Source organism: Choloepus didactylus, chromosome 13, assembly GCF_015220235.1.
Source record: "Choloepus didactylus isolate mChoDid1 chromosome 13, mChoDid1.pri, whole genome shotgun sequence".
Taxonomy (NCBI): domain Eukaryota; kingdom Metazoa; phylum Chordata; class Mammalia; order Pilosa; family Megalonychidae; genus Choloepus; species Choloepus didactylus.
Genome location: NC_051319.1, coordinates 79,541,362 through 79,563,595, shown reverse-complemented (window position 1 = coordinate 79,563,595; position 22,234 = coordinate 79,541,362). Strand labels below are relative to the sequence as shown.

The window sequence follows — 22,234 nt, the reverse complement described above, 5'->3', positions numbered from 1 at the left end:
TTCTCTCTTGGCAATTCAGGTACTCTAGTTTAAGGAAATTCAGGAACTCTAGTTAAAAAAAAAAATAGAAAAAACAGCAACATAAGTACCCTTTCCTCTCAACTTTTTGAAGCCAAGATAGAACCTCAACCTATTCTCTGTTGCTAGATAAGGACACTTTGGTAGTGCTAGGCAACAGGCATGATGTGACAAACCCATCTTGACTTCAAAACTTTTTCCACCAAAAGATAAGGTAAACAAGATATACTTAGCACCCCACCCATTTAAACTCACAAGCAGGCAGGAATGCTTAGGTCGTCGTCCCGCCCCAGACCTTCAGCTGGTCAGGAAACAATGTCTCTACAATCAAGATAGAGATCTGGCCCGGGTGTTCAGGCATTCCTCACCTCCAGGCTGGTCTACAGCTCCATTCAACTATGCCATCAAAACCAGAATTGGAACGTTGTGTTAGGAAGCGGGCAAACGTCAAAATACCCTAACTATCCTCGCACCAGCTTTTTGGAACCAAAATTTGTTTTGGCTACTGAGCATGCTCCGATTTAAGACAGGCGCCACATGAGAGTGTTCAAAGTTTAGGCTCCAAACTCCATGTAATAAGAGCAGCTGAAAGGGAAAATGGAGAAGAGGGGAACCGAGGAAGGGGGACATCAGGGTATAAATTTGTGAATTTCAGTACTACTATTAAAAGTGAAGGGCCCGGGCAGGGTCTGGAAATGGTGACGGAAACAAGATCCTGCTTTGGCATTCTCCTTGCAGCATTGCAGAAATAGAAGAAATTTTGCAAAGGTGAAAACGAACATGGCAAGTGGCAGAACCCAGATCTACACTACCAGCTGAGTGCAGCAGCAGATCACAACTGTCTAGAGTGTAATTCTCACCGATAAGCGTGGATCCTTATCTTTGAAACAAAAAGAGACGGCAACACGGATTCGTCAAGCCATTGCCCAGCATTGCAGTGTTGGAGACCAAGCCGCTTAGCCGAGCAAGGCAACCCTATCAGAGGTGTGTAATGAATGGAGTGCTTAGATGAGGTAGGACAACAAATTGCTCCTTTAGACAGAAGCGGGGCCGAGGCATTTATTCCCCGGGAGGACGTCCCGAGCGCCTCTCTCCACAGTCCGAGTTTTCAGGGCTGGGATGGGGCAAGGGCCAGCCTCCGCCCTGCCTCAGGAGGCCTCGGCCGCAGGCGAGGCCTCCGCAGTCGGACTGGCCTCGTCATCCCCGCCCGCCGGGACCCCGGCAGGCTGGGGCTCGGCCTACCTCCCGCCCCGCGGGCCCGGGGTCTTTTCCGCTCCCTTTCGCAGCCGAACGCCCCCGGCCTGGCCGAATTCCGGCTATTGGGGGCTGAGGGCGAGCCTTGTCCCGGCAGAGCCCGCAGCCCTGGGTCCTTCCCGCCCCGGGGTCCCTCAGACACTCACGGGTCTCCTGGGCGCACTCTCCCAGAGCCGCCGCTGCGCTTCCCCTCAGTGCAACTTTATTAGCAGCTCGGCCGCGAGACACGCGCACGGCGCCCGCTCGCCCAGGACCCGGATGAGGGAGGGAGGGAGGGAGGGAGGGAGTCTGGGAGAACGCCCGCTGCGATCGACGCATGCGCGGCAAGGATCTAGGGATTGCCGCCAGGGCCAGGGCAAGGTCTGCCTCGATCCGGCAGCTGAAGGAAGCCTCCGTGCCTGGTTCAGCGCGGTACGTTCGTCTTAGATCAACCGGAGGCTTCTGGTGTCAATGGCCAGACCCATGAGTGGGAATCGGTTAACTTCCGCCACCAAAAGAACCTCCAGTAGCCTTCACAAACCAAATCAACGCAAATTATAAAAAATAGTAATAATAGTCCTTAATATGGACAATTGAAGATTTTCTCAATTATATATAAAGTATAAATAAAGGCATCTTTGGGTACGACTTTACTACCTCTATTGATTTGTAACTTAAATCTGATTGAAGAGTCCTCCTTCTATGCAAAAATAAAGCTTCAAACCCAGTTCCCAACCTCTTCGTTCTAGAGGTGGCACTAAAGCCCCTCCCATATGGAAATCTTGGAGCGCTACTATCCCCTCCGCCCCCCGCCCCCATCGCCTTGCAGGCCTGCAAGGAATTCCCGGAGTAGGACTGGCATGCCCTGGGGCTCAACACCAGTAGTTCAAGATATACATCCTCTCCACCTCCAGGGAGGAGGGAGATCTGGTAAGGACTCAGCCCTAGGACAGGTGAGACCGTTGAGGTGGAGAGAGACCTTCCATAGGTTTAAATGCAGGCATCCGCAGGCTAATATCCTCCACCCTATCTCCTGGGGCAAGAGCTGATTCTCTTTTCTTAGTAACTGAAGGTTCTTCTCAATGCTTTTTCCCTCCAAATTCCTAAAATTGTCCCAGCCACAGTCAGCATTTCCCAGAATAGGGCAGTGGTATGGCCAAGGGCACCCAATTTGGAGAGTACTAGAGAGAAAAACTTTAAAATCTGTTTTTATTTTTAAAGTTCAGTATCGGTTTTCTGATATTCCATTATAGGTTTCCTTTTAAAATAATCTAAATAAAATCAAAATTAGAGTCATCTTCAAATCTTCTCTTTCACCACTAATCCAGTCCAAAAAATCCTATTTGCTCTACCTTCAAAATATATCCCAAATCTGACCATTTCTCACCATGTCTGATGCAGCCTTCATGGTTTGAGCCAGAGTCATCTCTTGCCTGACATACAAATGAGACAGCTGCTATTTTGCTCCAGGCTCCAGTTTTTCCCAAGGGGAAGAGGACTAAGTAAATATTGCATAAGTCTTTGCATTAAAGATGGCCATCTCAAATGCCCACAGAGGTCTGGTGAGGGAGTGAAGTGGGCCAGGGTGGGGAACCAAAGACTGTCTGCCCTAATCAAAGGGGCAGCTGCTATTTCACTTCAGTCAACTTAGTCATGGGGAAATCTGGGAATAAGAGTCCAGTGTTGGCAGATCTTCTGGTTTTTTCAAGAAAAGCTGGAAATCTGAATTTTTATGCAAAAAACTCAGTTTTTATATGTTTAACAACTCCTTCCTTCTTTCCCTTCCTTCCCTCCCTCCTCCCCCCCCATCTCCCTCTTTTTCTCTTTTCTTTCTGTCCTGTGCAAGGCAAAGAGAACAAAACCATGGTCCTGATTTAGCCTACTGGCCATCAGTTTGCAATCTCAGGTCTACATCTTAAACTTCTGTACTACATCGTAAACTTTGTGAAAGTAAAGTCTGTGTACATTAACTCTTCGTTACACTCACTGATTATTTGTTGTTAATTCAGAAATTTCCAGACTTTGGAAGGCACATATTTCTGGAGCCTGTGTAGGTTTATAACTCCCAGAAGTGCCTATAACCCTATGTTGGAGGATGCTTTTTTTTCAGAACTGATGTTTGCAGAATGCTTTGTTGTACATTATAGTATATAATAATTTCATTTAAATATTTTGTATGCTCAAGCCACTCCTCACTTCAAACAACTTTGAAATACTTCCCAAAACAAACTTTGTTGTCTTCTCATCACTGCAGATATGTAAGGAATAATGTATGATTACAGGATTCCTATTAATAATCACATTGTTCATCTTAGAGCCAACAATTTTGCTTCCTGAACTATATGCCCACATACTGATCAAATCTCCAATCTCTCTTAGTTCTATGTGGGCTCAGCTTTGGTCTTAAACTGAAGAGATGATAACATATGGGGAGGAATAGAGAATTTAGCAACAGATCAGATGCCTTCGAAAGGACCACAAAATTACTCAGACCTCAAAGGGTATAGAAAATCAGAGGGATCACTAAGTATCCTTATAGTCAAAACAGCAAATGAACTGGACTGCCAGAGCCATAGGAACAGAATAAGGAAATCCCTGTTTGGGGTAGTCAAGTTGGATCTCAGAACAAACGTAGAACAAGATGATCTGAACACACAGATGTACTCAGTGGGACATCAAAACAGACAATCTGATTTTTCAGTTTGGCATTCAACATGATCAGGAAGATAAGATTGAAGCAGCTTCAATACTCCAGTTTACTTTACTTGTAGAAAAACTTGTTTCTAGATTATTTAGGCCAGTGGTCCTCAAGCAGGGGTGATTGTGCCCATGCCCTCACCTAAGAACCCCCTGCCCTGGGAATATTTAGCAATGTCTGGAGATGTTCTTGGTTGTCACAGCTTTAGCAAGGTGCTGCTCCTAGCATCGGGGATGCTGCTAAACATCCTACAAGGAACCGAACAGCTACTCTAATACAAAGATGATCCAGCCCAAAATGTCAATATGCTGAGCTTTAGAAACCCTGATTTAAGCCCAAAAACTTGTTTTTTTTTTTAAATTGGGTTGATGTTTAGAGAGGAAATGAGCCTTTTCTTTGAATTTTTTCAGTGATTCTTTAAATTATTAGTTTACTATAGAGAACCAGCTTAGATATTTAACCCAAGACGTACTCCCATCTTGAATTTTCCAAATCCTAAAGGAGGCAATTTTCAGGAAAGTTGGGACTATATATGGAACATGGAGAATTGGAATAATTAACTAAATCTTTTCATATTTTTAAAGTTTTATTTTTAATATAGGATAATTGAAGCAAATTGGTTTTTGGTTTGAATATGTATTAACATATCTCAATTCCACACTTTGCTATAGTTTAGAAGATTCTCCCTAAATGATTAGTGCCTACCCAGTAGGATTGGAAGAATGTAGTGATGTTTGGAGAAGTCACCCAGCCTAGAAGCATCAGTGAATGACATCCCACCATAAAAGTTTCTGGTAGCTGCCTCAAAGACTTCTCACTTCCTCAGACTGTCATGGCAAGTGGACATCAGAGAAAGAAATGCCAAAGTTTGTGTGACTCCTCCGGATATTGTCCTTGGAAACAATAAGGCTGCCTTTCCGAATTCTGAGAATTCTCTGTATGTTCTTCAGTTGGCAGACTGCCCCCATCCCCCAAGCCCTAATACTGGAAACAGTGCAAGAACCAGAGCTAAACTGAGAAGAGTTCCGAGGAGAGTAATGCTCTAAAGAAACAATGTGCAAAGGCACACCCCACGATCCAGAGAGAAAAAAAATTAACCTTACAATTTTTAAAACAACCTTCATATCAGCCTTTAACAGAATGAGCCAAGCTTCTGTGCCAGAGAAGAGATAAAAGTGATTTTATCCAATATTTGAAAGAATTTTTTTCCAGTAATACTTGAGTGTTCCAGTGTGAAATGCTTCCTTAATATTCCACAGACCCTTTATTTTCACAACGCAGAAGTTGAGAATTTTAATGTATCAAAAAAGAGAGGGGGGGGTAAAATAAAAAAATAGCGGCTGTCTTCATTCAAAACACAGGAATCTTGTGACCACAGACTCCTCGAATCTACAGGGATAGATATCACAGAACCCATGAGCCTCTGGAATTAATATGCACATTTATATATATAGACCTATGTACAAATTTTCTGCAGAAAGAATCCATGGCTTTCAACAGAGTCTCAAAAGGTTTCCTGACCTTCAAATGTTTGCAGATGCTTTAAGCAGTGATTATTTTACATATGGTATAAGTTTAATGTGTTCATTTTAGGTTTTCTTTTCTTCTCTTTTTCAGAGGAACATAATTAGGAGACTCCTCTCTAGGGAAGTCTGCTTGATGTAGAGCCTAGGAACTTGGCTTGCCTGTCTCCAGCCATCTGTTACATTAAAGAAGGCCTCCTATGGCTGGAATCCAAAACACAAAATTAAAAGGGTTGCTTGCACCCAGAGTAATAAAACAAAGAGGCTTTCTAAAGCAGGGCTTGGAGTGAACACTCATTTCTTTCTGACCTAAACAGCATCTGTTCCTCCTGATGGCAAACACACCCGAAGTTAACTCAACTGACCTCCACTGTTCTACATTATTAATTTTCGTCCTTAGGGACATAGTCTCAGATGAGCCAAACCACGTGTCCAGTGCAGCAGGTGAAATCTGTGAATGTTATGGCATTGGGGAGAGGGGAAGGAGACAAAAACTTCATGTTCTTTAGGATGCCCTGTAAGTGTATGAAATCTTAGTCATGACATCTCTTTAGCTGGACTTCCTGGATTTGGACACTGACTCTTCACTTAATACCTGTGAGAACTTGCCCAAGTTTCTTAACCAAACGGTGCCTCAATCTCCTCATCTGTAGTAGGAGGATAACAGAAAAATCAACTTAATAGAATTCTTATGAGGATTAAATGAATAGAAACTTGCAAGGAGTTTAGAACAATGCCTGGCAGATAAGTGCTATGAAAGTGTTTGTTTTAAAAACATGCATTTTCCCCTGATACACCCAACTTCTAAAATATACTTAGCAAATTCATTTATTACATAAAATGTGTATTCATTTTATTGGACAGTAGACCCTCTTCTTTTCTTCATCTAATAGGTAATCTCATTCACTCCCAGAACTCTGGGACCATCTGTTAAAGAAGACAATACCCAAATTCTTGTTTCCATCTTGGACTTTGCGAATGAACTGCAGACCCTAAGTTCAACTATCCTCTGAACAACTCTGCTGGACCACAGTAGTTATGCATTTTGTCTTCCTCCCCAACTTTCCAATCCCCTTACTCCTGCTTCATTTGTGGCACCATTCCTTCTTATATTAACCACAGCACCCAGACCTCACCCCAGAAACGAGCATATGACCCAGACAAGTTAATCACAGTACCCCAGATACCCTGGCAACCCTGGTTGGTTCATAGATGGGCATATGGCCCAAGCAAAATAGTATATCTCATCCCTGGGTTGATGTATGGATGTTGAGAGAGAGAAAACCTCCTTCTTACTCTCATTGCTAAGCCTAAATGGGTGACTCTCAAGCTGTGAGCAGCTATCTTGCCACCAAATGGAGGGAGTTTCCTTGGAAATGATGCCAAAGAAAGAGACACAGAGCTGACAAAGCCTTCACAAAATCTTTTGAGTCCGTGGGTCCATCTTTGCCTGAAACTCTAAAGGTCCTCCTTAGACGTCACAATTACCTTAGCCAATACATTCTGCTTTTGCTTAAGTAGATGCTTAAGTAGTTAAGCATCTACCACTTGCAACATTTGCCCTTGGGAATTTCACTGGATTTATGAGGTCAAATTTGAACTCCCAATTCTTATCTTTCCTCCTCCAATCTTTTCCTGCTCCATATTAATACATTAATAATAATAATTAATTAATGACAGCTCTATCTACATAGTTGCTCAAGACATACTTGGCAATTATCTGTGATAGATTAGATTATTGTTACTAATTCTTCACTCTCCCCCCCTCTTTTTGTGGAATTATACATCCACACCCTTTGCCACATGACTTTATAACACCTTCCACTAGAGAAAGTGGAGTATACTCCCTTTCCCTTTTGATGTTGAGTTTGGCCAGTAGACACAACATGGACATAGTCTCTTTATGTGTGCTTGGTAGTTTGGCTTACTCTTTTGTGCTTTTGCCACCCACCATTAGAAGAACCATGCATGCCCAATAATTAGATCATCTCTAAACTTGTCATCCTAAGCCGTTGTGCTCATTTTCCTAAAACCTGCCCATCTTTTGGTACTGTAAAACCATCAGAGTCACTGGAGTTTAGGGAGACAGATTTTTAGGACAATAAGCCATCTAATCTCCTGCATCGTGCCTAGCAATAAAATCTTTCTCTCTTTGAAGCCCCAACGTCTCAGGAATTGGTCGTTTGAGTGCAACAGGCAGAGAATCCACTGCTTTTGATCTGTATCAATTTGGCCACCCCAGAAGGGACAATGGTTCCTAAGAAGCAAAAAGGAGTCCAACTGCCTGAAATTCTGGAGCCCCGACAGGGAAGTAAACATGGTAAACAAGGCTTTTGCAGCTGCTGGACTCTTTTAGTCTAGAGGCTCAACAACTGGGTTTTTCTCTATTCTGATGGCACTCCAAATCCTTGGCACTTAAAAAGCTTCAAAGAGAGAAACTGTTCCCAGTTCCAAGTCTGGACATCAGACTGGGTAAGTGGGTCATCAGGGTAAAAGTGGATCAGGAAGTCAGTATAGCAGTTCAAGTCCCCTGGACATGGGTTTGAGACCTGGGTCCCACTTCCAGAATGATCCCCTTTGCTCTGACCTCTACACCTTTCTGTTTTCTGGGTACCATTCCGTATGGGGTTCGAGGCCCTGACCTGTGTTTGTCTGTTGAGCATACTCCTGGAAAATAAGTAATTTAACAATTAATTGGTATTTAATGAAATTAAGTATGCCTGTTTAACTGTTAACTGGTGTGTTACTTAGGTATAGTAAGTGTTTAATGTCTGTTTAATTGTTAATTGGTGTTTTCAGTATAGTTATTAATTGATGTTTTACTTAAATGTATACCAAGTTTAAGTTTCTGTTTAAATTTGTTGGTGTGTTACTGAATTTGTATTGTTTAAGTGTTCCTAATTGGTTACTGATCATGGAAATTCTTTAAAATGGGAAATTCTAATTCTAATAGCATTTCTGAGTATAAACTTATGGCTGTATTTTGAAAAACTAGAAAGATTTTAGTTATGAGACTATGGAAAAAAACAAACAAACAAAAATTGTTTACTTCTTGTAACACAGTCCGGCTTCAATATGATTTAGAATCAAGAGTTAGACAACAGTATAATGCTGTTAGGCATGGTTTTAATTATTCTTAAAAAAAAGTTACAGATCATGGAAACAACCAAATTTATCTCCAATTATACTACTTTGCTCTAATGCATCTCTGTGCCGGTTTCAATGTATTATGTACCCCCAAATGCCGTTATCTTTGATGCAATTTTGTGTAGGCACACATATTACTGTTGATCAGATTTTGGAATCCTTTGGGTGTTTCTATGGAGATGTGATTCAATCAACTGTGGACAAGACCTTTGGTTGGATAATTTCCATGGAGGTTGTGCTGGTTTGAATGTATTATGTCCCCCAGAAAAAGCCATATTCTTTGATGCAATCTTGTGGGGCAGACATATTAGTGGGGATTAAGTTGGAACGTTTGGATTAGGTTGTTTGCATGGAAATGTGCCCCACCCAACTGCAGGTGAAAACTCTGATGAGATATTTCCATGGAGGCATGGCCCCACCCATTCAGGGTGGGCTGTGATCAGTGGAGCCATATAAATGAACTGATGGGCAGAGGGAACTCAGTGCAGCTGTGAGTGACATTTTGAAGAGGAGCTACAGCCAAGAGGGACACTTTGAAGAAAGCACAGGAGCTGCAGATGAGAGACAGTTTGAAGACGGCTGTTGAAAGCAGACTCTTGCTCCAGAGAAGCTGAGAGAGGACAAATACCCCAAGTGCAACTAAGAGTGACATTTTTGAGGAACTGCAGCCTAGAGAGGAACATCCTGGGAGAAAGTCATTTTGAAACCAGAACTTTGGAGCAGATGCCAGCCACCTGACTTCCCAGCTAACAGAGGTTTTCTGGACACCAGTGGCCATCCTCCAGTGAAGGTACCTGATAGCTGATGTGTTACCTTGGACACTTTATGGCCTTAAGACTGTAACTATGTAACCAAATAATCCCCCTTTTATAAAAGCCAATCCATCTCTGGTGTTTTGCATTCCAGCAGCATTAGCAAACTAGAACAAATGCCTTTTCAGGTCTTTGCAGATTGACCTGTGCAAGTGCTCTCCTTCTAAGCTTACCCCTACAATGCGTTTAGAGAATAGTTCTTTCAGCCATCCATGCATGTGTAGCCACAGGAATTCTCCCATTTACATAGTTCTGAATGTCCTCTCTTCCCTAGGAACCAGTTTCCTCACAGTCCTGGGCACTGCACTGTATCTCCTACAGCCAGCAGTCCCTTGCCTGAGGCATCCACTTGACTGCTCTCCACAGCATTCTGTACAAGAGCTCCTTGAGCTTCGTTCTACACACAGGACAACCTGTGTGATGGCAAGTCCCTCAGGACATGGCCGGACAAATTGGGCCAGACATACATGCTCTCATTGTGTACACAAGTGTTACTCTGCCCCCTCAGGAACTGGGACCAGGGATCTGCACTGTGAGTGTGGGCCAGCTCTGTGCCAGCTGGTGAGGGGTAATAGAGGGGCCAGCAAAGGTGCCAGGAGATCCTACTGCTTTTAAGTAGCCTTTTCTTGATTGGGTGTTCACCTGTTAACTGCAGTCTTTTAACTGTTTACTGGAGCTTTGAGAAAGATGTTTCTGCCCATTCTTGCTGGTCATTCAAAGCTTCTGTGGGGGGATGAAACCCTGAAGTGTTGACTCTGCCATCTTGGGGCAGGGCCAGAGGTGGTCTTTTTAAAGAATTGGTGCATGAAACCTGCTTTGCTGATATAGTATATATCAGAATATAACAGAATTTGGTCATATACTACAAGACCCATTCCTCACTCCATGCATCTAGTAATTCCTGTATTCACTGCTTGCCACAACCTACTTTTTTCCAACCTCTCCCACCACTCCATATATCAATCTCCTTTCCCCTGCCTGGTTTCCTTGCTGTCCCCACTGCTCCCAACTTCCAACTTGCCATTACCATCTACATACCTTTACTTTCACAGTAACCCCTACAGGTGATGTCTCCTCCTGCAACCTTTCCTATTTTTTCCTTCCCAGGCCCTTTTAGATTCTTCCTCCTCCTTCATGAGGACTTCCTGGACCTCAAAGATCTTTTTCTGATGTTTGGCATTAAGGGAGGTGCCTAAGATGTTAAAGCGATATGCAATTCCGAGATGGTGAGAGGTGAGGGGCTTCATAGCCATTTTACAAATAAGGAAATAGAAGTTCAGAGAAGAGAAGTTAATTTCTGAGTTTATACAGATGGGCAGTGATGGAATCAGAATTCTAATCCAGATTAATCTGATTCCCAAACTCTTGTGTCAAACCATTGTGTAACACTGCCAGTTTTCTTGACTCACCCTCATACTGCAACAAAACGGTTCTTTTGAATCCTATAATAAATGTCAGGGAACCACAATACTCTGTGAACTGAGCTAGAAGAACAGTAGGTTACTAAGGAAGAGGATAAATAAACAAATGTGTCAGTGTGCACAGTTGTAATTTCTAAACTGAATTTGTGTCATTTGGTCGTGGTGAAGTCACACAGATCAAGTAGGCCATAAAACTTTATGTTTATTCTAGCAGTCAGGTAAGAGCCCTGAACAAGTTAAAAAGGCCATCAGTGAATGGTGTTACTGTTCCAACTTGTTTATCTTGAAGTGCAGTGAAACCTATTAATTCTATTTGTGTAATGACTAATGCCTCTGTGGCTGTATCATTTACAATGTGGTGGCATTACTAATGTGCCCCATTAAAGGGGGTTTGAACTGATGAATCAAATCAGTTAAGCTCCTCTAAGACAACCTGGCTACCCAAGTCGTGCAGTGTAATGTTTCCATTGCAAAGAGGAGTCGTACTAAGCAGTCCAGGGGTGTTGATCTCATCTGTGTGGCTGCCATAAACTTGTTTTTGTAAGAGCATTATCGCACTGTGTACCAAAAACCAGAGTCCAAACATTTTAAAAACAAGGTAAGAAGTTAACTAAGTCCCCCACCCTGAAGGTATCATGGATGGGGTAGTAGGAACCACCTGCCAGGTCATTCTGCCCAAAATTGAGAATTTATATGACATCTGAGCTCCAATGTGGTCCTGCCTATGATGTCTCTGAGGTCAGAATAAAAACCATCTAGGGATTGCTTCTGGTTTTTAGGACCACAGGAAAGAAGTCTATTTCTCATATAGGTTAAAATATTTATTTCATTTGCTTACAATTGCTGGATGAGTTCCTTTTATATGCCAGGCACTGTTTTAGTAAGGAAATTATCTCATACACTCCTCTATTCATGAAAAAAAAAGGATATTCAGAAATAGAGATATCATTGGAAAAGAACATGAGTCTTTTTCCTTGAACCTTCCTCTCTCTCTCTTCCTTCAGTCAGTTCTCTATTCTGATGTCTGGTGTGCAGGTTTGGATGTATTATATGGCCCCCAAAATGACATGTTCTTTGATGTAGTCTTGCAGGGATAGACGTATTAGTGTTGATTAGGTTGGAATCATTTGATTGTTTCCATGGAGATGTGACTCAGTCAACTGTGGGCAAGAATTTTGATTGGATAATTTCCATGGAGGTGTTACGCCACCCATTCAGGGTGGGTCTTAATTGAATCACTAGAGTCCTATAAAAAGGTTCACAGACAGAAGGCAGTGCTGCAGCCAAGAGAGACACTTTGAAGAATGCACAGGAGCTGAGAGTGGAACACAACCTGGGATCAGCAGATACCAGCCTTGAGCCTTCTCAGCTAACAGAGGTTTTCTGGATGCTATTGGCCTTCCTTTGGCAAAGATATACTTGTGTTGATGCCTTCATTTGGACATTTTCATGGCCTTCAGACTGTAACTTTGTAACCAAAAAAACCCTCTTTATAAAAGCCAATCCATTCCTGGTATTTTGCAAATGGCAGCATTAGCAAACTGGAATATCTGGCTTCATGATTGAAACCTCCTTTCTAATATAACTATTCACTCTACCAACATTCATTGAGTAATTGCTCAGTGCCGAGCCCTGAGCTAGACACTGGGAATGTATTAAAGAACAAAAACCCGCAGAGCCCCTGCTCACAGGGAATGCGGTCAAGCAAGGGAGACAGAGGTAAATTGCTCCATCTGTTTGCACTAACTTCTTAAGGAGATTTCCACTCAGACTGCCTAATTTAGATGATCCCAAAACACCCCCTTTATTGTTTTGATCAGCATTGGCTGAGCTAAATTTTTAACCGCAATTTTTTTCTCCCTCTACTCATATCATCATCATATACCTGGAATTCATTTTTGAGGCCTATAAAGAAACTCATGGAACTAGAGATACTCACACCTTCCTTGCTTTTGTTTTTTGTAACAGAGACATAGCCACAAACAAATTGGAGCAAATAGAGGCATCCAGACACCCAAGTGCCACCCCTGCATTGACTACTGAAGGATTTAACACTTAGGGTGCTGGTGATTACCAATTGGGTCACAATCAGACCACTTCTTCATCTAGATGTGCAATTTCACCTTAAGGGCCCCTACATTTCTGGAGCTACCGGTATGTCATGAACAATTCCATTGGCAGGCTAATGCCCCACAGCTAAATGAACATATCAGGAAAACAGACACTAGACATGGGCTTGTGGGCTGAATGGTTTCTAGGTTCTACCAAGGAGGAATGAAAGAGGTCCAGTTTTTTTTTTCCTTTACAGCACACAATGAGGACAAATGCAGAGAGCTCATTCCTCATCCTCACATTTGGATTGTTTTGATTCTTTAAAATTGAAAGGAAGGGAGTTACCAGTGGTAAAGGAGGCATATGCAGAGAAGCAAGAAATATGGTTTCCTTAGCTGTAAAAGCCACTCTGGTCTCAGGGCTATCACAATAACTCAGGGTGTGGTTGGGGATACAAACAAAGCTGGAGTGACCTTCTTTCTCTTTTTTTCTCTTTTTCAGAAGTCCTACTAGTTAGAGTTCTCAAGAGAAACATCCAAGCTTGCCACCATCTAAAATGGAACACCCCAATGGGCAGAATTTCATGCCAAGTCTCCTTAGAAAGTATTGGCTTCTCTCACATCTAGTACATTTATAGCTTGGACATCAGTCTTCAGTTGGGTACTTGTGGCCAGAGCTATAGTCACCCAAACCATACAGCATAAGCCAAACCCACTTATCCAGGAATGAAGTGGCTCAGGTCACTTTCCTTACAAGGTGGCTGTGGGCATGGCAAACACTCAAGGCTCCTGGACTCCACCACTGCCAGCCCAGCACAGAAAAGTGAGGTCAGAGGATCTGCTCGGTATAATGGCTTTCCCCATACAAAGCCTTCATTGATTCATTTATCCATCCAAGCACTCGTCATACTTTTACTGACAGCCACTATGTGGCAGGCTTTGTGACAGATGCCAGAAAGAATGATCAGCAAAAAAAGATCCAGTCCTTGCCAAAATGGGTCAGTTAACCTAGTGGGAGAGATGGGTGTCAATCAAATAACCACCCAGTGGTATAAAAAGGAACTTGGGCCAGTGAGAGCATAAAACCTGGGGGCAGGGAGGGCTGCTCTGAAGAATGAGCAGGAGTTAATTAAGAAAGGTTGAAATTTGGGTGGGGATGAGGGTGGGGGAAGCCTTCAAGGCAAAAGAACAGTGTGTGCAGAGGCTCCAGCCACAGGAGGAGCATGGTGGTGACAATCGGAAATTGAGGGAAGACCACTGTGTTTGGGATGGAGAAAGCAAGGGGAGTGAGACCTGGGGAGATGGATGGGGACTGGATGAGGAGGATGGGGCTGGATGATTAGGGCTTTGCAGCCATGGCTTGTGTTTTGGCCTTATCCTAACTGTCCATGCCACGTCAGAGCTGTCTGCCTGTCCTTCTGAGCCTCAGGCAGTTGCCTTCTCGATGAAGATGAAGGCTGGAAGTGTCAGAGGAGAGACAAGGGTGCAGAGGGAAAGGAGACAAGAAGATGGACAAACTCCCCCTCCACATGTCAGGCTCATCATCTCTGTCTCACTCATGGCTTCCATCCAAGGCCAGCCCAGGACCACTCTGTTGCCACAGACCCATCCATCCAGCACTTCCAAGGCCTAGGACAGCTGCTCTGTTCTAAGGGCCAGTGTCCCACCCCACTTGGGTGCCTGCTGGTGGGAAGAGCATGGGTGAGCTGGAATGCCAGAGGAGCTGGGAAGGCATGTCCGGGAAACGGCTCCCACGGGATTGGGACCCTCATGCCACATTCACCCTTCTAGGAGCTGTTGACTGTCACTTCCTCAGGGGCCCTTCCATGAACCCCTGATGATAAGACACCATGAGGGAGCCCCCGTTAAACTCATTTGCCCTGGAATTACCTATACAATGTAGGGTGGGAGTAGGGACATGTCTGTTAAAGTCTCCGCTGTATCCACAGGGCCGTGGTTTCTGGTACATGAGCATGTAGTAGGCCCACAGTGAATGTTTATTAATTGAATGATAATGCAAAATATTTTTTGCAAGTTCCCACAATTTTGTCTTCTCTTATTACCTTGAGGGAAAACTCTGGGAGGAACACACGGAATTAACAGAGAAGAGGATCTCATATCTTGTCCTCTGAGCACTGGGGGCAGAGCTAGTTCACTGTAAATATTTTAAATGGTAGATAAGCCAATGGGCTACAACAGGGCTCCTGGAGACTTTGCTCTCATTTACTTGTAAGACATTGATTTTTTTGTTTGTTTGTTTTGTTTTCTTTGTTTGTTGTAATTGTGGAGACTTCATTTATTTTGCTCAGATCAGTTCCCCAGCAAAAGTCAGAGTTCAGACAAGTTTTCATTATGGAGACTGGTCTCTTGGCCCTTCTGTGTGAGTCCCTGTGTGTGTTGTGTATGTGCGTTGAGAGTGTGTGTGTGTGTGTGTGTGTGTGTGTGTGTGTGTGTGTAAGGAGGCTCTTTCCTCTCCAGTGACCTAGGAAGGCCCTGGGCCTGGCTTGCTGGTCAAGAGGCAGCAAATTTGGTTGATCTGAGGCCATAGGGTGAATTCTGGAGTTTTTCCTTATGAAAGCACTAGAAATAGTACTTTGTTTATCTCTGGAGCTAGAGAAAAAATTTTCACCCTGGAGCAGCAATATAAATGACAAGCAGAGAAGAAGGGCCCCTATTTAATGGGGCTATCCTCAAAAAAGAACTAAAACAGGCTTGTGTGACTGCTCTTTCCCTGGGGTTGGGACCAGGGCACCCAAGCCTAGGACAGAGCCAGGCTTCCCTCACCCTCTCAGTGGGGGGGGGGGGAGGGGGGGCCTCAGGTGCCCTGCCCTGCCAACGGGATCCCTAGGGCACCATCATCTCTGTCTGGAAAGTCTATAAGTGCCTCCTCCATCCCTTCTTGAGCCTTTTAGTTTGTCTCCCACACGGTATTTTTGATATTTTTAAAATGCAAATATGATCTTGTCAAATCCCCACCAGGTCCCAGATTAAAACTCTTCAAAGGATTTCCCATTGCTCTTGGAATAAAGATCAACGTATTTAGCCTCCAGACTGGCTTCTCTTGGTTCCTTCCATGATCCATGCTCACTCTAAAGGCGGCCTTTGAAGATGCTGGTCCCTTGCCTTAGATGGAGCACTCACTCCCCATCCCTCCTCCTTTGTCCACTCCTACTCATCTTTCAGATCTCAGCTTCGCTTCCTTAAAAAAGCCTTTCCTGGCCCTCAGTCTAGAGTGGTTCCTTTATTCTAGGCTTCCATAGAACTTAATTCTCTTTTCAGAGCACACATCTCCCTCTGTTACTATATACTCAGTATGGTGATTGTTGGATTAAAGTTTATCTTCCTCCTGAGGCTCCTTGAGGTCGGGCATATCTGTTCATGTTCACTAGTGTATACCTAGAAGCTAGCACTAGGCTTGGTCCACAGCAGGTACCCAAGATACTTATATTGAATATATAATGAATAAGGGCATCTGGCAACTACTTACTCATTGACTTATTTACCTAGTGAAAATTTTACTGAGTGACTACTACGTGCCAGACACTGGGGAGGAGCTGCATATTCCATAATGAACTCAACAGACAGGATTCCTGTCCTCAAGGAGCTTACCATCTAGTGAGGAAAACAGATATGCCTTCTTTGAAGACATGTTTTGAGATGACTCCCAAAGTTAGCCAGGCCAAGAAAGGAGGGGGAAGCATTCCAGGAAAAGGGTACAACATACAGGTTGGCTGGAGGTGGGGAAAGGATTGTGTTCAAAGAAACGAAAGAAGGCCTGCATGGCTGGCTGAAGAGTAAGGGTGAGCAAAGAGAAGGCTGAGAGATGAGGTTGGAGAGAGAAGTGGGGCTAGATCCTTCAAGTCTTAGATATCCTAGAGAGAAGGTTGTGTTCTTTCCAATGTGCGGTGGGAAATCATTGAATGGTATAAGTGATTTGGGGGGGTAGTATGATATAATTTGGTTTAGCCAGTGGGCTGCTGCTGGAGAATGGTTTAGAAAGGGAAACAGTGGAAGTGAGGTGGCTAATTAGGAGACTATTGCAGTTGTCTGGGCAAGAGCATGGTCAATGCCTTGGACCAGGATGGTGATAGTGGAGAAGGGCAGGAGGACATATAAAGAAGAATTTTTAAAGCAGGGTGAAAGGACTGAGTGATGAACTAGATGTGGGTTTAGGTGGTAGTGAGGAATAGAGACGTGTCAAGAATGACTCCCAGGTTTCTGATCTGAGTAACTAGGTTGTTAAAAGTGCCATTTACAGAGATGGGAGTAATCAAAGGAAGGGCAAGTTTGGTGAGAAAACATTTAAGAGTTCTGTTTTAGATATGTTAAATTAGAGATGTCTGTGACATATCCAAGCAGTTATGATAAGTAGAGTGTGCATCTGGAGCTCAGGGAATAGTCTAAGGCAGAGATGTAAATTTTAGCAATTGTCGATATAAAATGGTATGTAAAGCCATGTGTATTAGAAAGCAATTGCTGCATAACAAATGACCTAAAACTTAGAGACATAAAAACAATCACTTATTAGCTCACAATTCTTTGGGTGGGCAATTTGGTCTGAGATTAGCTGGGTGTCTGTCTGCTGATCTTGCCTGGGAAAGAATGGTCTTGAAAGGCCTTACAAATTTGTTAGGCAGTTGGCCAGACTACTTTATTTCTACACGTGGCCTCTGCAACAGGCTAACTCAAGTGGCTGCAGTCCAAAGCACAGCAAAAGACAGATCCAATGTACAAATGCTTTCGAGCCATTGCTTGTATGACTGGTAGGGGAGAGAGGCTTGGTTAAAGCAAGCCCAGATCCAACAACTAGAGTAATAGTCTCTACCTCTTGATAAGAGGAATGGCAAAGTCGCATTGCAAAGGGGCACATTTACAGGTACAGGAGGAATTTGCGGCTGTTTTGCAATCTACCACACCATGGTACTAAATGATCTCACCCAGGGAGCAAATGTAAACACAGAAGGGCAGAGCTCTGAGAAGCACCACCATTTAAGGTCCAGTAGAGGAAGAGGAGCCAGCTAAGTAGGGTGAGGAAGTCTGCAGGATCATGGGAAATTCAGGAGGGTGTGGCTTGTGCATGCTAAAGTAAGACTGCATTTCAAAAGGAAGGACTAGACAACAGTATGCCAGGAGGTAAGGTTGGGGGAGGACAGAAAACCCTAGATACAACTGCTGGGTCAGAGTTCGTGAGGAGGAAGGCAGATGGGAGACAACAGGCAGCATTCACTAGAATGAGTGAGCCAAGCTGCTTCCTCGCTCCCTCAGCCCCATCTTCTCAATCCTTAGTTTCCTGAAACAGCTGGAGACAGCGATTGTCAGGGGCTTGGTATGTCCCCTTTCCCTCCTTTCCCTATCCCCACTCCTGCAGTGGCTTTGTGGGCAGGGCTTTGAGGCTTGGTTCTTGGCACCCACTTGTTCTTTTCCACTCATCCATGGAGCTCCTACTGGAGCCCACACCCCCCACCAGGCGCAGTGGGGAGGAAGAGCCTGGAAGGGGAGGAGAGAAGCTCAGAATCTAATCTCTCTTCCTTATACTCCACCCTTCCCCCAGTACCTGACTTCTCTCACCTGGATAGATAATAACTCCTTCTCCCTGGCCACCCTGCCTCCTTGCTTCATTTTCTACAGTCCACAACTCACACAACAGCAAGGAGGATCCTCATAGACCATCAGCTTCAGCAGGCTATTTCCTGGATTAAAATCACTCAATAGCTCTCCTCTAGACAGCCTCAGACACCCCAGCGAGGCCCTCACAACCAGGCACCAAGCCATCTTTGCAGCCTCATCTCCCACCACTGTCTGCCCAGAAACCACACACTGGGTCACTCAGACCCACCTACACCATTCCCTTAGCATGCCAGGCCCTTCTCTGCCTGGCCAACAGCCACCAACTCCATCTTGAGGTTTCCCACTGTGGGAAATGTCTCAGAAACCCCAGGCAGAACTCATCCCTCCCTCTATCTCACTCCCACCATTCTCTGCCCAGGCCTATGTAAGGGAATCTTTTACATGCTGCTGTATCTGTGTATCTGTCTGCCCTATGGACTGTGAGCTTTCCCGGAGCAGGAAACTGGCCCAGATTTATCTTTGTCTCCAGTGCCCAACACAATATCATACAACATGAGTTCAATGTGTGTTTGTAGGAGGAATGAATAGTCATTTGCTTCATGCCCACAACACCCAGCACAGTGCCTAGTGCAGAGCCACCCAATCAACATGTATCAATTAAATGAATAAATGAATGTTTTTGCTATTCTTTTACCTCCATAGCCTAATGTCAGGCCTGGCACAGAGCGGGTGCTCAATAAATGTTTAAAAAGTAAATGAACAACTCCCTACTCCATCACCACAGGACTCAAGAACTTTATAATGTGACCTCCTTGGATGAAAGGGAAAAACCAGTGCCCAGAAGTCAACTAACCTGGTTCTAATCCTGGCTTTAGCTCATGGTGGTGATGCTCTAGAAGACCTTTAAAAGTTCTCTAGCCTCACTGAGTTGTTATTATGGGCAGAAACCCTGGCTGATAGAAGACAGCAGGATCCCAAGGTCTATACCCTCAAAGATGTCTCCTTTATGGGCAGCTCCCAGCCTCCATATCCTGAGCAGCTGTCCCCTGCCCCAACTCCTGCTAAATCTTACCATCCTGGGGGGATTTCCCTGCCTGCTGGGTTCATAAGGGCAGCCACTGCCTCCTCTCCTCATACCCAACAGTGAGTTGTGTCCAATCTCTTTGGCTCCATCTCCTGTAGGACATTACCCTTTGGCTTAGAGCCCCTGTGAGGTTCTGAGGAGGGCAGACCTCACTCCCAATTGTCTGGCCATTAAAGGAGTTCTGAACAGAAGAAGTCATTTTTTTCCCTCAATCTGCTTCCCAATATGCTTATCATTGGGAGAGTCTTGTCCTACCTGGCCAGTCAGCCTGCACTGCCTGAAAACTCTCTGATGGACCCAGATCCTTTTTCCAAACTGTTTTCACAGGCCCACAATTTGAGCCGCCACCCAGCTCTGACAAACAGATATTCAGGGACAAACAGCTTAGGGGAAAATAGGAGGCTAGAATGAGGGGAAGTTCAGAGCCCTCATCTTGTGGCTGTGAAATGGGCACATGAAATGGTAATCACAAGACAAGCTCCCACTGGTTTAGGGAATGCTTGTTCTATGCTGTGCCCTGGGCTATTCATTTATCGTGCATCATCTCATTTAATTTTTAAAGCAGCCGTTTGAGTTAGATGCTGTTATTACCCCTATTTTATAAGCGAGAAAACTGACGTTGAGAGCCATGTGAAGCCTCTCACCCAAGATCATACTTTCAAGTGACAGATCCAAGTCTGAATCCAAGCCTCCATTATTTTAAAGCTGGAGGACCCAAAGCTCAGGACATCAATACATAACTAGGTTGCTATGTCTCCTGAAGAAATAATTTTTTAAAGCCAACTTCATCCTTAAGGTTGAATAGTTGTTTCCGAAATTCAGACAGATTTGAATAACTCTGAAGATCACATAGCTTTCATGTTTCCATGTGGAAAATTTTAAGGGTCCACCCAGATAGCCAGAGAGGTAAGTTTCTACTGCTCTGTAACAGGATGTATAATAGGCAAAGAAGAATGCAGCTTCAATGTCCTTCCCTCCTTCATCCTTTTTCACTCCTGTTAAAAAAAAATATGCACTGAACATCCTCTGCCCAAGCACTGCTCAGGTCCTTGGTGTATAACCATTAAAAAGCAGATATTGTCTTGTTCTCATGAATCTCACATTCTAATGCAATTCTGGGAGGGACTGTCACTCCCTACTTAATCCTAGACCCCCTCTAACAAGCCTGGCAAATGGCAACCAGCTTTCTGCTTACATACTTCCTGTGACAGGGAACTCACTGCTCCAGGAAATAGCCCATTCCTTTCTTTACTGATTTTAAAAACTTAATTCCTTACAGCGAGTAAAAAATTTCCTTTCTTCTGCTGTAACTCACATCCATTATTGATAGTGATGCATATGCTCTGGAAGTTCACAAAAAGTGTCTAAAGACCTTTGCCAAGGGGTTGCCTTTTAAATATTCAGGGACTGTTCCCATGAACCTCTCAAAAACTTAGTGTCCAAAAGCCTCAGCTGAGAGTTCTGGACTTTCATCAGAGGCAGCATTAAAATGATGGAGGCTCTCAGATGCAGCAGGAGTAGGGGCCAAAGACTTCCCACCCAAAGCGAACTTTTCAGGTCCAGCTGATTTTACTGAAGCCAGAGTGGCACTTATTCGGTTCCTCAAACTCAGAAGTTGTGGCTCTGGAGGTGTTGATGAGGTCTTGCTGGGAGGCGGACTCTGCCTGCCCCTTTAGGGTGAGAACCAGCAGAATCCAAGGAGCTAGGAGTAGAGAATTTCCCAGCCATCTCGTCCCCAAAACTGACAGACCCCCAGTGTGCAGTCAGATTTTTCTTGTCCAGCTCATCCTGAAACAAAACTTAAAAAATTAGAGAGTCTTAAGAGGACACACGAAAGCCCTTCTGTGGCCTCCAGGAAGAAGGGAAGAAAGGAAGACCTGCTGTGTGGAGTTCCCAGTCTGGGTGATGGATCGGGACCCTAAGGAAGTTTTTCCCCCTTGCCAGTGCAGACCCCTATCTGCTCCCAAGGATGAACCAGCCTTTGGCCTCTTGCATCCCAGCTTCACGGGAAAAAAGAGTGAGGTTGTCCCTGCATTCAGGCACCCAACCAACGCCCCTCTGCTCTCTGGGGCACAGAGTTCCCTGATCAATGAGCAACTCAGAACGCCCTAGCTGGTGTTTGCTGCCCTCAGTGGTAAAAGATCCTTGTGCTGCTTGTATCCCAGATCCCAGGAAAAGTTTGGCCACTCCCTACCAAAGATCCCACAGAAGAACCCAATCAAAACAGCTCTCTGTATCCTTGAGACACGCTCCTCCAATGCAGCTGTGGCCCGGGAAGCTACGCATGCGTGCTCTAGCCTCAGCGCCTCTGGTTTCTATACCGTCAGGCTTGTGTATGTGTACTTCCTTCATCATTCTTACTGGTTGTTTATTATTATTATTATTATCATTATTATTAATTTCAAAATTATTATGTCTTCATTATGAAGAATTCAAACGTTACAGAAATAAATACTGTAGGAAATGCAAGTCCCTTGTATTCTCATCTCTCCCCCACCAAGATAACAGTTAACAGTTCTATGTATATTCTTTCCCATTTGTTTTATGCATATAAAAACAAAAGGGATTCCACTACATTTAATATTTTGCAATCTACTTTTCCACTAAGCATATTTTTGGAACCTTTCCATGTAACTATAGTCTACTTAATTAATCACCTCAATTTTGTAAACAGCTCCT

General features: G+C 44.1%; 1 protein-coding gene across 4 annotated transcripts in view; it reads right to left on the bottom strand.

Moving 5' to 3' along the window:
• Window positions 1-22,234, bottom strand: part of SMAD5 (SMAD family member 5) — a 170,024-nt gene that overhangs the window by 108,241 nt on the left and 39,549 nt on the right. Inside the window, exon 1 of one of the 4 annotated variants that reach the window (XM_037801090.1) lies at window positions 1,419-1,521. The exons of 2 other annotated variants lie outside the window; for them this stretch is intronic. The gene's annotated coding sequence lies outside the window, so the exon portion shown is untranslated. Of the gene's footprint in view, window positions 1-1,260; window positions 1,280-1,418; window positions 1,522-22,234 lie in introns of those variants that run through there. One more of the 4 variants, XM_037801092.1, reaches the window with a different exon arrangement.